The following is a 7,808-nucleotide window of genomic DNA, read 5'->3' as shown; positions in this document are numbered from 1 at the left end:
CAGGTGTAGATCAAACCATTTTATTTCTATATATTTGGGGGGCCAATATAGACCTCTGCATACTGCTAAGATTCTGAGAAGTTACCCCATTTTTTTTTTTTTTTTTTTTTTACAGTAGTCATTTACTATGTGGATGGGTGGATGCATGCATGCCCAAACCTCTTACCCCACCCAAAATAAAGCCCTTGCTGGGTGCGTAGCCGTGTGTGCATGCCACTCTGGCCGTTCTTATCCGCTCTCTGGGGGCGTGCACAAAGTGGTGGCATTGCTAATGCAATGTCCTGCCTTGGTTGCCATGGCAACACAAGTCAAAGTTCATATCCAGCCAGCTCATAGGGCAAAGGTCGTATCCAGCTAGCTGGGGTGATGTCATCAAGGCAGCGATGACATATATAGGTGCCTATATAGGGGCAGGCAGCTTAGTTGCAGCCAGGCTTGCAACCAGGTAGGTAGCGTAGGTAGGTAGCTGGTAAGGTAAGTGCAGGCAGGTGTAGATCAAACCATTTTATTTCTATATATTTGGGGGGCCAATATAGACCTCTGCATACTGCTAAGATTCTGAGAAGTGATAAGGCCAGCGATGCGATTTTACCTACCTGCACCGTACCTGTATGACTACATATATATAGGCCTCTTGCTCAGAAGCTCCAGCACATTAGAGAGTCCCTGATAGGGTTAACTTATAGTTGGACCATTTCTTACCTTGGAAAACTTCTGATATGACACTAGAAAGAATGTTTTGTCTCAAGAACTATTTCCCTCAGAGACATGTTTATCAGCGTCCAAGGCCGTTCTCAGAGGAAAGCTGCCTGTCTGTTACAGTGGGAATAATGTGAAAGTATCATTGCAGAGAATGTATTGTTCTAACCTTTTTGAATAATAATAATGAATACTAATATAGATGCCATTGCGCATGACTGAATATCTAAATCACTAGCACCGCCTCATCTATGTCTTATTAGCATTTGTTACCACCCTATATTTTATCTGTCTATAAAATGTGATTACCATAATAAAACTTGGGCCATTTTCTCCAGGCTTATAATCATGATACATTGTCTTATCTGTGTCAGTGACGTATAAGTAGCGAGCTGGTAATACTGCAGGATTCCAACTCTAGATATAATTATAAAACCATCCTTTACCTGGGTTTTTGGCTTCTCTCCATAGAGAGAGGTCAACATATAAATTTAACCTTAACATTTGGCGCCCTTGGCAGGGACTCAGCCGCTTGCAAACTAGAACGCAGACTGACGGGATGTGGTGATTTATCCGTCATCGGACGCGCAGATATAACTGGCCAGGTAAGAAAGACTTTCCTTTCTTACGTACTATCTGCGCCTCAGGGGAACGGATCTAATCAGATTCCCGTCACACCTGTGTTCTCTATATATGTTTGTAAAGCTGAGTCTAATTGTTAGACAAAGAACTCTGTAACCCAGGATAGGACAAGGTTAAAGTGCTGCATTGCCGTCGCAAACTGTTGTGTGATTGAGATAAGCTGTTGCTGTATTTATGCTGAATTAAGGAAAGGGATTGCCGAACATGATCACTTCTGCGTCCTTACGGGGAGGCTGTGATTAATGCTTAACCCTTGTAATACAGCATGGCATCGAGAACAGCTGCGAGGTCACAGACAGTAGGCATATAACTTTTGGAGTGAACGGGTTCCTGATAAGTGATATCTGTCTCGAGCAGCGGGAACAATACTCGTATTGATCCCATTATTTGTGCTTGTACTGTGGTAGAGAGCAGGTCAGAAGATCTGTGACTTACCCCCTTGCCCCCTAGGAGGAATTAGCAACGAGGGACAGTAGGTTGCTGTAGTGCGTCGCCATAGTGTGTCACTGTGACGGCTGGGCCTATAGCAAGGTTGCTGTAGTGCGTCGCCATAGTGTGTCACTGTGACGGCTGGGCCTATAGCGGCTGTGCTTGTTAAAACCTAAGGTTTAGGTTTCGTTCCCCAATACGCTACCTAGGGATTAGCTGAGCAAGGATGAGACAGTTATTCACTAAAAGAAGGGATCCCCAGTCTCCACAAGAAGTTTATGTGAAGCTGATGTGAAGCTAAGGAAGATATAGTTAGCGATGGGCATGAGAAGATGCAGTGCAAGATCTAGAACAGATCTTTAGGAGGTTTGATATGAAGGCAGATGCATGCCTTAGCCCCACCAGCCTCTGGCTCTCTGACCAACACTTGGGAAACCCCTTACACTCCTGTGCACACTTATTTTTGCCTTGTGGGTAGGTAACGAGACCTACATGTAACATGCAGGGCAAATGGGTCCTTGGAATTTCCAGGAATCTTAGGGGTTAATCGAAGTACTATCCCTAAGGGGGAATCAAGGATTAGAGTTGTAAGAGGGGAGGGTGTGGAGTAGATAGATGAGAGCCAGAGGGTCAGACAGAAGGAAAACATTTAGGATAATGGGTGGGAAGCACAGGTCCAGCTGGGTGGACATGTCATGTGCCGGTGACCAACAATATCTAGATAAGACAGAATATTGTAGTGTGTGTGGCAGACCCAAGCCACATCATTATGTTACACCATTGTACCCAGTTTATATCTGTATACAAACCCCAGATCCTGCGAAAAGCCAACCTACCTCCAATGGTGGCGTATAGACCCTATGTTCTGCAGGAATCTTCCCCTTGGTTGGCTGTTGAAGTAGTTACTTTGATTTAAAGTGCCCCTTACCTGATAGTAAGACCAATGCCTTTGTGGAGGTGGGCAGCCTAACCTCAAATAGTGTATATTGCCATGTAAGTGTCTGAGTACAAAGCCACGTACTCAGACAAGGAGAACAGTCCAGCTCATTGCTAGATACAGTACTGAGAGAGCTGAAAAGAGGTTAATTAATGCTGCGTAGTGAAGCAGCATACAAAGTACATAATGTGTGTTATTTGTTATGTTTTGTACAAGGCCATCAACCAGCTCTGAGGGCTGCAGATCACATGCAAGCAGCATTAGAAAAAAGAAAAAAAAAGAATCAGAGCTGTTAGTGTAATGTAATGTACGCTCCTACATTATACTGTATTTCAGCCAGTTTTACTAAGCTGGTGTTCCCCTTTAGAAGTATGTTACGTGTTAAAAAAATGTTGATCATTTTCTGTTGTCCCGACCGTGGAACATTTGCTTATTTGTGTACGCCACTTTTCTGTAATCAGCCCTCAAAGATGGCGACTGAAAGCCAACCACTCCCACATATCATCCACGTCTGTATTATAATTGTGACGTCTCAAAACCATGCCCTAAGCCAACACCCCTTATATCCGGTTATCTAGTCCGGTGGCCATTTTAACTCCTGGCATTTCTGTCCTCCGCCCATACTGCTTAGTGTCACTGAGGGGGCGGGCACAGGACTCTCCGATAGAGTCTAACAACTGTTTTGCACATTTATTAATGAATATTATTACCTGATGGTGAAGAAAGTTAGACAAAGGTTTGTTGGAGGGAAAAGCAATAAGACTGTTTGAAGGAATCAGGTCTAGTAGACCTATTATTGTATAAGATTGTTATACGGGAGTGTCAGTAGGAGTCAGAGAGAAAAAGTACGTTTTATTAGGAATGTCAAGAGAAAAGTGATAATTGGTAAAGATCAAACGCAGAATTTTGTGCACTTATTAAGAACCCAATGGTATAAGGAGTAGTAACTTACTACTGTAATATATATTTCTATGTAACTTTATTTAACAAGTGTTTATATATATATATGTGTACATATGTGTACACATCTATCCTAATAAGTTCTACGCAAATTGTTTTTTTTCCTACTAAGTTATAAGTATGTGTGCCACTGTCCAAGGTTACAGTCTGGTGCATAAGAGCACAGCGCTGATATCTTCTGTAACTTCAAGGATGTTAGAAAAAAAAAAAGAAGTTTTAACTCTTGTATCTATGATTTTACTGCTCACTGCTCAAGGTTAGAAGTGAGGTACAGAGCGTTCTACTTACTGATAAGAGACGCTTACTAGAGGAATGGATTCATTTCAGCTAATGATGGTACAAATTAAGCTGAAGGTTCTGACAAAAAGAATTATTCTATATACCGTATGTTTTACATTTCATCTTTAAGGTGTGTTTTATTTAATTTTTTTATCAAAAGAAGGTTAATATAGGACGAGTGTACAATGTTTAATTATTTTTATTTGTTATTTTTAGGGGTAACAGTTTTGTGATGATTATAGCAAACTTAGCTCATGAATATATATGTACTTTTATCCCTAGTAAAAACCAAACCCATGTCCATGGCTCCAGTCTGCACGCCTTATGCCCCCCCAATATATATATATCTTGTGCTAAGTGCATTGAATCTAGCATCTCTGTTGCCTCTTGATGTAGATTCAAATGGGGGAGGGGATAGAGGTGAATGGAAATGGGAGCAGCCCATTTTGATGGAGTAGCCAATTTTGATGTTTTAAATTTTTTTAAACACCGTACAAATTTTTTATTTTTGAATAAGGATGTTTTTGTTACTTATTGTGTTTGATATTTTAAATTGTGAAAGATGAAAATGTAATTGAAAGCCCAAATATTAATGAAAGTTTAAAAGTTTTCATTGTAGATTATCTCAGACTTTTCAAAGATGGATGACACAAGACGCAAGGATATATGGTGACCGCCATGCAGAGTGACGTTCCACTGCAGAAACCGCTCCTGCTATAAGCTGGAGGTGAGGACAATCACTGAGACATGTAGGATGGTTGAAGGTAACTGTGCAGATGTCTATATGAAGCCCACCATTATGGGTTAATTGGCAAATTAGAGATTTGTTTGGTCCCTGGGCTTACCAAAAAGCTGCCATAGAGCGGCTGACGCAACGTTCACGCAGACAAACCCTGATGCCAAAAAGGGTGACGGATGATGGATAAAGCTGGTGATGCGGTGGTTTCTGTGCTCTTCCCAAGGTAACAGCGTACAAAGCGTACAAGGGAATGGGGAGATGTTTCCAGTCTCTTCCTGAGGTAACCGTACATAGTGTACAGGTGGAGGGGAGATGTGGATCTGTTTGTTTTTAAGTCTTTTCCAGAGACAATCAGCAACAAGCTGTGAGACCAGCGGATGGAGAAGAGGTACAGGGTAAAGATGGCAGTCAGACAGTAAGTAACTGTGTTTGCCGCCTGCCTTGTATCCCACTGTAAGTTATCTGACAAAACCAGCAGAAGGAAGCCATGTGTAATGTGATGTAGTATCCTCACATTGGGCGGCCCAGGGGTCAACAAATATAGCAGAGAGGGTTGTGTACGGCTGTATTATCTACACCTGTCATAACCTACTGTAAGTAACACCATAAAGTGCCTGTCTGCATAGTCTGTCATCTTCCTGCCTGTTTCAGGGAATGTAAGTGGACGTCATCCACCTGCCACAGGTGGTCCATATAGGTATGTCCTTGTCTGTACTGGTGTCTTCTTTACAGGTCAAGCCAAAACTATGGGAGACGACAAAGCCAATGTCTGAGGTGATACGAGTGGCCTTAAAAGAAGCGATATAACTGAGGCCAAGAGTCCAAGTGTCTGTAAAGAGGCCTGTCAGTCAAAAGATGGGTTTAAGGATAAAGGATCCATACCAATGCTACTATTACAAAAAGGATCATATGATATATATTATTCTCATAAAAAGGCTTTGAAACTTTAGGTGATGTATAGTATACACTTTGCTTTTATTTCTATGGTGGTTATTTTATGTGTAATATATGATGATCTCAGTGAGACAAGAGACAATTCAGTAGGATCCAAATATTATATCGGTATTAAGCGCCCAGTTACTTCATATTATTGGTGTATGTATTATACTATATGATTATGTACAGGAAGAGATGTGACCATGCGACCAGTCATTAGTCCTGTGTGATCTAATCATAAAGACGTTTTCTAGGTACAAAATGAAGTAAAAAGACTAAAAAGAAGTGGAAATTTTGAGAATCCAGTACTAAAGATTGTGAATTCACTAATTGGTTATTATAAGTGAATCTAGTGGTTACATAGTAGGTCACATTGTGGAGATTTTATTGCATTTACCTGTTATGCTGTTTCTGGTTTATGTATCAATCAACTTTTTATTTTTGCTTTTGCCATGAGATAAGATTTGTTCACATCTAAACTTTTTATTTTCAGAAACTTTTTAAAGTTAGTTTTTGTGACTTTCCAATACCCACATGATACCAAAGTGGTAGAGTCCTTGTGATAGAGTCACATCTGTTATATACAGTGAAGAACTTATCGTCTGATCACTCAGTGTCACAGGGAGACGTAGGAGTGACAGGAGACTAGTTAGGTTCGGGACGGAGGATTGTCTTACCTTTAAAGCAGTCCTACGGTAAAGGGACCTAGAGAAGGGGGCTACATCTGTAGTCAAGATTAGGGACAAATCTTAGGGACAGGAGTGATGAGACAATAAGGTTTGGTTATTTTGATAAAATCCGGAGAGGTATTTGTCATATATATATGATTGTTTGAGTATTGATAATAATCTTTTATTTGTTTTGTTGTAACTAAGCTGTATATTGATGTATACTATACAGACTCGCCCATTGTTTAGTATTTTCTTTCGGTTATTGCAGATCTTACTACCACATCTGCTGTAAGTTTGTTCCGCCATCTATAACTTTCAATAAAACGTATGGTACTATTTTTGTCTATCCTATGGTGATGCCCATAAACTAATGGGAGTCCTTCAGGGTCTCTTCCAAGTGGTCTTATGCACAATACTGATCTGTTTTTCAGTAAAAGTGTTCATGTGTATTTTCTCTCGTATAAAACCTCGACAAACAGGAAGAAGCTTCACCCTCATATAAGAGACTAACGTTACTATGCTTTCTTTCTCTTATCGGTTCTCTTGAATCTGTGCCGCCTGGACATTTCTGGAGGTTGGATGCTGTACTAGTACTTGGAGGATGTTCTCACCTGTGGTCCCTTGATCAACCTGCGACTGAGGGTAGAGTCCTTAAAACCTCCGGCTACGACCCAACCACCAGTGATGAACCATATCCATGCTCCACGGATGTCAAATGGGGGAATGATAAGGCCAGCGATGCGATTTTACCTACCTGCACCGTACCTGTATGACTACATATATATAGGCCTCTTGCTCAGAAGCTCCAGCACATTAGAGAGTCCCTGATAGGGTTAACTTATAGTTGGACCATTTCTTACCTTGGAAAACTTCTGATATGACACTAGAAAGAATGTTTTGTCTCAAGAACTATTTCCCTCAGAGACATGTTTATCAGCGTCCAAGGCCGTTCTCAGAGGAAAGCTGCCTGTCTGTTACAGTGGGAATAATGTGAAAGTATCATTGCAGAGAATGTATTGTTCTAACCTTTTTGAATAATAATAATGAATACTAATATAGATGCCATTGCGCATGACTGAATATCTAAATCACTAGCACCGCCTCATCTATGTCTTATTAGCATTTGTTACCACCCTATATTTTATCTGTCTATAAAATGTGATTACCATAATAAAACTTGGGCCATTTTCTCCAGGCTTATAATCATGATACATTGTCTTATCTGTGTCAGTGACGTATAAGTAGCGAGCTGGTAATACTGCAGGATTCCAACTCTAGATATAATTATAAAACCATCCTTTACCTGGGTTTTTGGCTTCTCTCCATAGAGAGAGGTCAACATATAAATTTAACCTTAACAGAAGTTACCCCATTTTTTTTTTTTTTTTTTTTTTTACAGTAGTCATTTACTATGTGGATGGGTGGATGCATGCATGCCCAAACCTCTTACCCCACCCAAAATAAAGCCCTTGCTGGGTGCGTAGCCGTGTGTGCATGCCACTCTGGCCGTTCTTAT

The 7,808-nt window shown here is 40.8% G+C and overlaps 1 long non-coding RNA gene across 1 annotated transcript; it reads left to right on the top strand.

Moving 5' to 3' along the window:
* Positions 1 to 571: 571 nt before the first annotated feature.
* Positions 572 to 7,498, top strand: LOC138775734 (uncharacterized). Its single transcript, XR_011360632.1, has 2 exons — positions 572 to 1,817; positions 1,873 to 7,498. It is a non-coding gene; the product is annotated as an uncharacterized lncRNA (long non-coding RNA).
* The last annotated feature ends 310 nt before the right edge of the window (positions 7,499 to 7,808 follow it).

Source organism: Dendropsophus ebraccatus, unplaced genomic scaffold, assembly GCF_027789765.1.
Source record: "Dendropsophus ebraccatus isolate aDenEbr1 unplaced genomic scaffold, aDenEbr1.pat pat_scaffold_196_ctg1, whole genome shotgun sequence".
Lineage (NCBI taxonomy): Eukaryota > Metazoa > Chordata > Amphibia > Anura > Hylidae > Dendropsophus > Dendropsophus ebraccatus.
The sequence above is the reverse complement of the archived record's forward strand: the minus strand, read 5'-3'. Positions and strand labels throughout refer to the sequence as shown.